The following is an 11,380-nucleotide window of genomic DNA, read 5'->3' on the forward strand; positions in this document are numbered from 1 at the left end:
ACCCCACAGGGTGTCTGTTGTGGGGAGAGGAATGGGAAGGCGACTGTAAGCCGCTTTGAGCCTCCTTCGGGTAGGGAAAAGCGGCATATAAGAACCAACTCTTCTTCTTCTTCTTCTTCTTACTTTAATAACATGTTATTATTACTGTATTTTAGCTCAGAGTGATTTTATGATGTAATCTGTTCTGAGACACATGAAAATTAGTGGTAGTAGTAGCAGTGGTAGTGGTAGTAGTGGTAGTGGTAGTAGTAGTATACCACCACCCAATGGTACTCTGAAAGCAGCATTTCCTCAACCAGCACGAATGAGTGATTGGTTCATGAATTCTTATCCCCATCATGAGATACTTCATGGTGTCTGTTAAAAAATCCTTCACCATAAACACTACATTCCAGGCTACATATGTATGGTGTAACCCTACATAAAACCAGGCCTGTTTAACATTCCCCACAGAGCTAGCAATGTGAAGTGACCAAAAAAGAAACCCTGTTCCAAAACCAATGTGAAAAGGGCCCAAAAGATCCCTGCTCAACCTGGAAGCAAGAAGCGCAGCTTTCATTACCCACAAGTGGTGGGAGGGTAGCTCCAAATGGCTAATGCTGAATGGGGAGGGCCTTTAACTGGCTGAGGTCAGTGGGTTTAGAAGGATGTAATTCTGTTTAGGATTGCACTGTAAGAACACCTAAATTTTCCTAAGAGGGGTGGTGATTTCCATTAATTTCTATGTTCTATTACACACTCCCCCCCCCCAATATTGTTCCTGAGATAGGGTTGCCACACATAGCTAGCAACCCAAAAGAAAACATGGGTGGAGACATGCTCTTCAACATAGTGTCAACATTGGATGTTACTTCTGGTGCAAGGTCATAGAGTTTGCAGTGAAATTAACTCATTTTTAAACTGAATATAAATTACATTTTACGATTTTAATATTAATTATTGTTTATTTTACTGTTATTATATTTTTGTTGTTATCTGCCCTAAGTCTTTAAGGAAGGTGGGATAGAAATAATGATAATGATAATAATAATGATGTATAATGATTTTTAAACAATACTTCAGAAAAGTTACAAGGGTTACATAATTAAGGAGATTCACAAATAATTCATATATTCGTTCCAGTGTTTTTGAAAGTCTCCTGGTGGTCTATGGTCAACCAAATCTATCAGTTTATGCATTACTGCTAGCTGACTGGCAAGGGAGCATTTTTGGGTTTGGAAGAAAGACACAACCTCTTTGCTAGTATCAAACATGGCCACAGCCTTTATTCAAATAACCACCCAGCGAAGGATTGGCCTGGCATGAGGGGTAAAGCCTGACCCACAGCTGTCTGGCAGTTCCTCTAGTTCCCACTTCAATCCTAACCAGGAGAGCAGGTCCTTTGCCTCATAGGAATCCTCTTACCAGGGAAGTGCCCTTGAAATGGGGGACCCACGGGTGCCCACCTCATTTGGCTACTGCCCTCAGCTGCCCAGCAGACAAGCCCCTGGCTTCTCAGCTGGGACAGCCACACTCATTCAAGGCCAGCCTCCTTAATGAGGCTTCCCACGAGGGTACACAAACCGGACTCCCTGCCAACAGGCTGTCCCTCATGACCTAAACTGAGACTGTGACAATAAACATATTTATAACACTGAACACCAAAGTGTTTAACACCTGATACCAACATATTAGAATAGGGTGGGTGGGAAGCTGATCATGCAGCTGCTGGAGCGTAGAGGTGGGCTGCAAGCATGTTTTGGCTATTTATAGCCACCTGGCATGCCTGCCCACCCCTGTGCCGCTGCTGCATTGGTCCTGTTGCTTCCTCTTCCTTCTACTCCCTGCTGCATCAACCGGTGCCCCCCAAGACTCTCCAAGAAACTATGGCAGTTTTGTTGCCAATTCCATTTTGCAAAACTATTGACTTTCCCTCCTATGGACATCCCCAGCTCTTCAGCATGCCGTATACATGCCATACTACTGTCTTTATACCATCTCTGCTGACACACTTTCCCTGTTGAAGTGAATCTTGCAAATGTTTATTATCATGTGCTTTTCTCATTATGCAAATGTTTTAAAATGAGTGCAGAAGATTTTCAACGTCCAGTTTCCTGCATCAGAGGCCATATACTGACAATCCCAGGCAACTGGTGACAAGCAGTTGTGATTCAATGTATGCCGCCACACTCAATGCCACAGCAGAAGGTTCAGATGGTTTTCAGCAACGTCTAAGCTGTGTTGAGATAACTATCAGCAGCTAGTGAAGGAAAGTACATGCAATGCCCATTTGCCAGACTTCTGTTGATTCACGCTGCATTGATTTTGGTAATGAAGCATTAAAGAAATGTAAAACATTATGCCCGGAAATGATTCTGTTCAGAAATGGTAATTAACTTCACAAGGCAGATCAAAAGATGCTAGCCTGCAGTTGTACAGATAACTAGATTGTTGTGGTGCTTTTATGTTCAATACCATGAAAATCAGGTACATGTTGCATTTTATGTGCTTCTGAGCAATAATCTTTATTGACTCCAGGCCTAGTCACAGAAGATATTGCTAGTTAATGGGAACAAAATAAGGAAACGGCAGTGACTGGCTTTCAGTGGTTGTTATCCATGAGAATGAAATGCAACTTTCCTGTTTAGAGGTAGCATAAATCTAAAGAACAGATTCTAGAGACAAATAACTAGGGAGTGCTGTCACCTTCTTGGCCTTCTTGAGTGTAACCAACAGAAATCTGGCTAGCTATTGGTGTAAATAGAAACCTGGTAAAGATGGACTTTTAATTTGATCTAGAAGAATGTATGTACATCATTCTGAATACATAAGAAATACAGTAGAAATGGTAGAGATAAGCACAGGGTCCCTGTTTTATTTCTGTTATTTCAGTATATCCAATTCTCAGTGTGGATCCATCTGAGGACACTTACATCCAGAGATAGGTACCATGGACAGAAAATACATCTTTCTAAAAACCTGAAAAATTTGGTCTTTGAGGTAGGGCTCATTTGGGCCTGGCCTGCCAGCAGCCACCAGATGACTCACTACCATGTAACCTACAATCAGTGGTCTCCAACCTTTTTCAGCCCGGGGACCGGGGGGGGGAGGGAGGGAGGCCTGGGGACCAGGGGGAGAGGGAGAGCGTTTGCGTCCACGCCTCCCCCCCGCAGAGTAGCACTCGTCGGCGGGCACAAACGAGCAGGCGTGGAGCTGCCGCGCCTGCGTGTTTGCACCCCCACCTCCCTCTGGCTTGAGCGATTAAAAGCAGCCGATCGTTCCCAGAACACCAAGTGCTGTTGCATGGGGGGAAAGAGGCATACCCACTGGCACGCCAGCGCATGCGCCTGTGCCTCCCCCCCCCGCTGTGGTCCGGTACCAAGGGCTCTACGGATCAGTACAGGGCCGCAGCCCGGGGGTTGGGGAACACTGACCTATATGACTTATGCAGACCCAACTAATTGCTGTGATTCAACAGCACTGGAAAGGATAGAAGGAATACGGGAAAGGGGAGAGAATATCATGGCTGCTAGGTGGATATAAAGGGGAGATAAAGCGGACATCACATCCAACAGATAAAGACATACAGCAAAAAATAAAGTGAGCCTCCTACTAGTCACTGGAGTGTGGATGTTTTTTTCAGCAGTTACAGTTCTTTGCTGTTGATTAATTTCTATTGTGTTCACATAGATGTTTTTATACACAACTTTACAGGGTAGTTATACACAGAATGTCGATGCATAATACAGTTATTCATATTATTTGTACAATTTTGATGTATGGGTGCCTTAATGTCAAAATGTGTAAATGAGAAAATAAAATCTTGGAAGGAAATAGAATATTGGATAAAAATAAGGAATCGCTGCTTTGATTTTCACATAAAGGTTTCTTCTTCTTTGGACCAAAATATGAGCCGAATCTCTGTTTGTTTGATTCGCCTTTAACATAGGAGTAATTTTTACTGAACCCAGTGCCATTTGCTAAAATAATATATTTCTGCTTGGTTGGAGGACATTCAACAGAAGTACAGTGTGTGCCTTGGGACAAGAACTGAAATGAAGGATGGGTATTGAAAAGGGTAAACAAATGGTCTGAAAGGAGACATTTGGCTTTGATGGATGAAAGCGAGCTTTGCTATGATTGAAAATATATTGCAAATACTGTACAGAATGTGAAAACAAATACATAGCGTAACGTGGAGATTGCATCACTCAAATGTTTGCAGGTGGTTAATGGGATGGTACACAGCAGATTCCTTCCATGTGTCCAGGAAAGCTTGTCAAATACAGGAGACTTTGTGTAGTAGGAGGAAGGTTGTTAGGATACATTAATTGCTTTTCCTCTTTGCTAGACCACCAATACAAGGAACAGTGCTCCTTTTCAGCGAAAAGCAAATTTTAGATATAAAGGTGGGCATACTCAAACTCTCAATTCAAGGACACTTTATCAGATGCCTTGCTTCTTAACCCAATGCTTTTCAAATGGCCGTGCAGAATAAAAAAGGTAACAAACAAAACTGAGGGCACTCTACACTGTAAATATAAATTGTTTTTATATGAATTTAACCATTGAAGTCTTCTTGAAAAACCTTAGTAAAATTACCATAGTTTGGTAGGTAACATGTTCAAAAGTCTCTGTTAGAGCTCTATAAGTGAGTTTGTTTTCCTTCCCAGAATGATAATTACCATTCCGTTGGTGGGTGAAGGAGTGTCTATCAAATCAATTGAAGTCTGTGGTGTAAATATGCTCGGAGCAGCATGGATTCCTGAGGCATCACATCATTCTACAGCTTCCAGCTGTTGGAATATCTGCCAACACCAACTGCCTGCCCCTCAACATTTCCAGGGAAAACTAGGGGTGTGTAACATCCCGATTCTCCTACTGAGGCTTCTTGCCTCAGGCTTCTCACAGCCATGAGTCTATGTTGCAGAAAGCTGCTCTCAGCATTCTATGCCATGTGTCTATACTTTGCAATCACACAAAGCTATTTGATGTAGTCTGTTTCATGGGCTTCACTGTTTTGGTTGTTGTTTTAATTGCGCACGTTTCTATTTTGGAAGCAGCCTTGGGCTCTGTGGAGAAACAGGGTAGCAGCAGCAGTACAAAATATGCCTCAGCAATAGTGCATAAATTAGCAGGCTGGAACTTGACTTAAGCCAGTAACAATCTTAACTACCTCCAGCTGCCTTCCCATAGCTGCTATGAACAAGGTCTGTGTGAGACCCCGGAGAGCCACTGCCAGTCTGTGTAGACAACATTGACTTTGATGGATCTATGGTCTTTCCCTATAAGGCAGTTTGATATGTTCATGTGTTTCAACCCAGAACCTAGCTATGACCACTCTTGAAAGGTGAAATGTTGGCAAGCAATTCAGGCCACAAGGAACAGTAATACAATAGAGGACATGATGACAAAATCCCAGCTTCAGGTATAGGCCAATAGGTCTGAACTTCCTGAGACCGAGAGGGAACCTGATCTTAGGTCCATAGCAGATAGCTCAATGAAAGTGTGCTGCAGTGGTGAGAAAGGCAAAGTGCATGTTAGTGATTATTGGGAAAATAAAATGGCCAGTATCATAATGTCTCTATACAGATCATGCTCATTTGGAATACGGTGTGTATTCTGGTCATCATACCTCAAAAAAGACATTGCAGAAAAGGGCAACCAAGATGATTAGGGGTTGGAGCATCTTCTGTATGAAGAAAGACAGAAGGGCCTGGGACATGATAGAGGTTTATAACATTATTCATGAGGTGGAAAGAGTCAACAAAGAGAATTTCCCCTGCCCCTCCCTCCCCCGGTGGAATGAGCTCCCAGAGCACATCCAGGCCCTGCCGGAGTTGGTACAATTCTGCAGGGCCTGTAAGACAGAACTCTTCCAACAGGCTTTTGGTTGGGGTCAAAATTAATGTCTGCCCTCTTACCTATTGATGGCCTCACTAATTCCATTTGTCCGTTTATCTACCTATGTATCCCCAGACTGGCCTGACCTATTTGAAATAACTTCAATAGTTCCTGTGAAGAGATTTTTTTAATCTGTTATTTTTAAAAAATCTGTTATTTACTTTTAAGCTAATTTTAAACTTAAATTTTATTTGTTTTAAACATTGTATTTATATATCGCTTTGTACACTTCCCTGAATCAGCATGATAGGAGGGCAGTTTAGAAATCTAAGCAATAAATAATAAATAACATACCAGAGCTTGAGGCCATTTAACAAAGCTGATGGGCAGTAGATACAGAATGGAAAAAAGGAAATCTTTCTTTACATAGAGCATGATTAAACTGTGGCGTTCATTGCCAGAGGCCATAGTGACAGCCACAGGAATAAGCAGATTTAAAAGGAGATTAGGTACATTCTTGCCTACTAGCCATGACGACTGGGGAAAGCCTCCCCATTCAGAGGCACTAAAACTCCACATTCTAAAGTCAGGAGGCAGCATTAGGAGAAGGTCCCATCCTCTATGTCCTGTTGCTGGCCTTCCAGAGGAACTGGTTGGCCACAGTGCAAGACGGGATGCAGGACTAGATGGACCACTGGTCTGATCCAGCAGGGCTCTTATTACATTCTTAGGACCAATAAGCATACAAAAACCTCTAGGCAAGCTAATTTAGGTCAGTCTCATGTGCAGGCTATTTGATAAAAAATATTTTTTCTTGTTGAGTAGCCTGCCCATTGATTCTCTCAGAATTAAATTATATATTTGCATAGTTGGTGATTAGGGGTGGCTGCACACACGACACTGCCAAATATTACCAGAGGAAAAGAGAAGAAGAAGAAGAAAAAGAGAAGAAGAAGAAATCTCAAAGCAGCAAGCCTAAGGTTTTCCTTAGGCAGTGCATGGGTCCATTTCTCCTTTTGGCTTCCATTCTTTTAATATCCCCTTCTCTTTCTCTCTTCATCCTTTTTATTCTCATAGTATCAGGGATCATGTAACCCATGGGCAAAAAAAACCATGGCATGGGGGCCATAATGCAAATGACAATCTGGAAGGACTCAGTGGGGAAAAAAAACAGGTAGGATCCAATTCATTACTGTAAAATTAGGACATACTAGCCTACCAGAAGAAAGATGTTACCCTATTTCTAGAAGGCAATAGATCCTATTCTTCTTTGTGCTTAAAAATGCATACATTTTAAACATAATGGCTTGTGCTATAACATGCTAGGAGGTACTTAATAACTAGAGGGAAAATCCCCAGTTAAAGTTGTCAGAGTGTGGTTTCTTGCTGTCAAAATACCCATGTTACACCTCAGGGCAGAAATGTTATTGTAATGATAAAATGCGAGCAAACCCAAAGAAAATGTTCCATCCTACTCTGCAGTTAATCCCAATGCTTTTGTTTTTAATTGCGACATGTCTTTCTGCATTCTGAAGCAGCGACCTGCCAAAACACGCTCGCTCTGAATGAAAGAAAACGATCATTTCCTTCACACAGGATAGATTTGAAGTTTTAACAAGCTCATATTTTTCAAAAACCTTGACAAGCGTCTTTATTTAGCACTCACTCTTATTTCAAGATTCGTCGTTTGTTGTGACTAGAAGTCAAGAATGCTACAGAAAATACTGCTTTTGCTCTAGTGCTAACCAGTGATTTCTGGCTGCACTTTTAATAGTTATCATAATTTATACAACAGTTGAGAATGAAGCAATAGTAACATCCATGACCATGATTCACATTTGAATGCTACAGACAGCGATGGGCAAATTTCCTCTGGCCCAATCATAGCATAGGACTGTTCAGGCTACTCCATGTGACGGTTTTCATTTGTGTACTCAGTTATGCTTACAGCATTGTTTACAAACTGTTGCAAAATAGTCTTTTCTATGCTGTTATGCCGTATTGGATCCAGACTAGCATTTCCATGGATGCAAGGATTTCCACCCACAGAACGCAATGTCCTTGCCTTCCTCTTCCCACCGCAATCTGGCGTCCCCCCAAATCCTGTCTCTCAGGGTCCTCCAGGCACTGAACTTGCTGTGGAACCATTCTGGGCCACCAGGGGATTGCTGAGAGAATAAAGCTTTTTGGGCAGAACACCTGGCACCTGTAGACATGCTAATTTGGATCCAAGCCCATGTATTTTTTCAGAGCTAGTTCACAAGGCCAAGCAGCCTTGTAGGAGAGCCTTAGTTTCTCCTCCCACAGACCTGCTGGTCTGCAGCCAATTGCTTTAAAAAGAATGAGAAAACCAGACGTTCCATTATTTGTAAACAAGCAATACATTATTTTTTCAACTGCTGGTGTTTGTCTAAGTCCATGGCAGCTGCTGGAAGCTTCAGGTTGCAACCAGCATTGGCGAGACAATCTGTGGCTTGGGAGAAGGGATATGCTGTGGGGCCAGTTGTTGTCAGCTCTCACCCGGGTGAGAATGACATGGGACAAAGTACAGGAAAGTCCATTGTTCTGCACGCACCTGCAAGCACTTGTACCAGGTATGCTTATTGCATGGTCAGATATGCTTCAGTGGCGTGTCTGGAAGGGTGTGTTGCACCCTTAAACCACTAAGCCAGGCTTTCTCAATCAGGGTTTCATGAAACCTTGGGGTTTCTTGATGGTCCTGGAAGGGTTTCCTGAATGGAAGGTAACTAATTAATTTTATATGTGTTTAAAATTTGTTAAATATTTGTTGGATACTATGTCCATGTTGGGTGCTGATCCACCCTCCCCTCTCAAGATGGCCATTGGTGGACATGGAGGGAGGGAGAAGGCTAGGGGCTCTGGGTGGGCATATACATAGCTATGCTTCCCAAGCATATTATATACAATCACACCACTTCGGGGGTTCTTGAAGCCTGAAGAATGTTTCAGGGATTTTTCAACAGTAAAAAAGTTGAGAAAGGCTGCACTAAACCATGCTGGCTCTCAAAGTAGAGCATCTGCTTTGCATATAGAGGGTCTCAAGTTTAATACCCAGAACAATTGATTCAAAGAATCTGGTACGAAGGAATAAATCTTTGTTGGTCTTAAAGTAAGGTGACCAGATTTTAACATTGGTAAAGTGGGACACCATTGACCAGGGGGGTTCTTGATTAAAAATTTGGTCTATATGGAGCAACAAAAAGTTTCACAGAATGCATAGAATGCAAAAATATTATTGTAATATATATATATTTAATTTCAGTGTAAGTACAATTTGCCAGGTGCCCCAGATGTCCCTCCAAAAGTGGGATAATCTGGTTACCTTATCTTAAACATGCCACTGGACTCTGATTTTGTTGTACTAGTACTGACTTTGTAAACCCGGTCTGTCTCAGTGCATGGCACCTTCATGTGTTCTATATACTTCCTCTTCTTTTCCCCTGCCCAGCAACTGTCTCTAGGATGGTCATGATATTGTGTGGGTTGGAATCCCTACTATAAATAGTGATGCCTTCTCCTAATGTAAGAGCAGACTCCAAGGACTTATCTTTCAGTAGCTCTTCTACACATTGTTGGCTGAATGGACAGGCATGGATTGTAAAGGTTTATTCCAATCCACAGTAAATCATAACATGTATTTCAGAGATCTGCATGTATTGCGAACCTCTTACCCCTTATTACTTAAAATTTCTTGCATCACAGGAAGGGGGGAAGGTACTGGGGAGAAGGTCACATGGTTAGAGGAATAGAGCCAAGGATCCAACAGCAACATTTGTATCATACTGATAGCTGCGCATAGTGCACTGAATAGCTTGCTTGCCCCAGTACACCCCTCTTACCTGGACCTTCAGGTTGTGCTTTAAGCCCTTGTTCCTTTCATGCTCCCATTCTAATGGAAAGGCCAGTCTTAAAAAAAAAGAAAAAAAGACCTCAGTCCACTAAAAAGGTTTTGAAAAAAACAATTCCAATCTACCTTGCTCTTTGGAAACCTATATCGGAGAACAGCACATTGTAACTAGTTACCTAGCCATTCCCCTTGTCTTTGTGCACACCTTTATGTATACAACTTTACAATCAAAACACTTTTAGCCTTGTTTTCCTTCCTTTGTGTGAAGGGTACAAGCCTAGCTGTTCTTTCATTACCTTCATTGGAAGGCAGAATTGCCATAATCTCTTCCTTATCTCCATCAATTGTTTGCCATCTCTCAGAAAATGAGAGGTTGTTAGAACAGGTGGAGCTTGACCTTTGACTTTTGAACTCCAAAGACTTCATCTAAGGCAGGAATTAAGTGAGAAAGAGGAGGAAAGGAGCTTTAAGAGATACAGAGAGGTTTCTGCAAGAAAACATCAATGCCCTTGCCATAAAACAAAATAGCAAAAAAAGAAAAGAAAAAGAAATCATTGATTGGTGCAAACCTCTTTAATTCATAAGTGACACAGTACACTAGTAAGTAAGCTGGGCTGAGTTCCAGTCCATAAGGGGGGGGGGGGGCTAAGGAGATTCTTATAAGGGAAGTCTGCCCATCCCAAGTAAGCATTTGCAACATGCTTTCGACTCACCCACCTGCCTGTTATTGATCAGCATGGGTTTAGCTGGTCAACATTTGAAGTGAAGCAAGTTTTTGGAAGGTGGGTGGGATTGAAGCTGTCCTAAAATTGATTATTGTTGAGGACATTTCTTTACCTTCTTCATACTATTCCTAGGGAATGATGTTATAAACCAGGCTGGTTGTTTCTCGTAACTAGGGATGGCAGGAATTATTATTATTATCATTATCATTATTATTTCTTACCCACTACTCTTGCCATGCCGGCTTATGGCGGGTTAGAACATAAAATTTCCACAACAATAAAACCCTATTAAAACCCTATTAAAATCAACTTCTTGTTGTTGATAGATGCAAAGTTGTGTCGGACCGGTCATGACCCCATGGGCAATGATCCTCCAGGCCTTCCTGTCCTCTACCATTCCCCAGAGTCCATTTAAGTTCGCACCGACTGCTTCAGTGATTCCATCCAGCCACCTCATTCCCTGTCGTCCCCTTCTTCTTTTGCCAACATTAGGCTCTTCTCCAGGGAGTCCTTCCTTCTCATGAGGTGGCTAAAGTATTTGAATTTCATCTTCAGGATCTGGCCTTCTAAGGAGCAGTCAGGGCTGATCTCCTCTAGGACTGATCCAAGGGCCTAGTGCTTTTCCCTACTTTCTTCAATATAAACCTAAATTTTGCAACCAGAAGCTGATGATCTGAACCACATTCGGCTCCTGGTCTTGTTTTTACTGACTGTATAGAACTTCTCCATCATTGGCTGCAGAGCAAATAGTCAATCTGATTTCTGTGTTGACCATCTGGTGTTGTCCATGTGTAGAGTCATCTCTTGGGTTGTTGGAAAAGAGTGTTTGCTATGACCATTGTATTCTCTTGACAAAATTCTACCAGCCTGTGCCCTGCTTCATTTTGTACTCCAAAGTCAAATTTGCCTGTTATCCCGGTAATCTTTTGGCTTCATAGTTTAGCATTCTGATCCCCCATGATGA

Source organism: Paroedura picta, chromosome 1, assembly GCF_049243985.1.
Source record: "Paroedura picta isolate Pp20150507F chromosome 1, Ppicta_v3.0, whole genome shotgun sequence".
In the NCBI taxonomy this organism is placed as follows: domain Eukaryota; kingdom Metazoa; phylum Chordata; class Lepidosauria; order Squamata; family Gekkonidae; genus Paroedura; species Paroedura picta.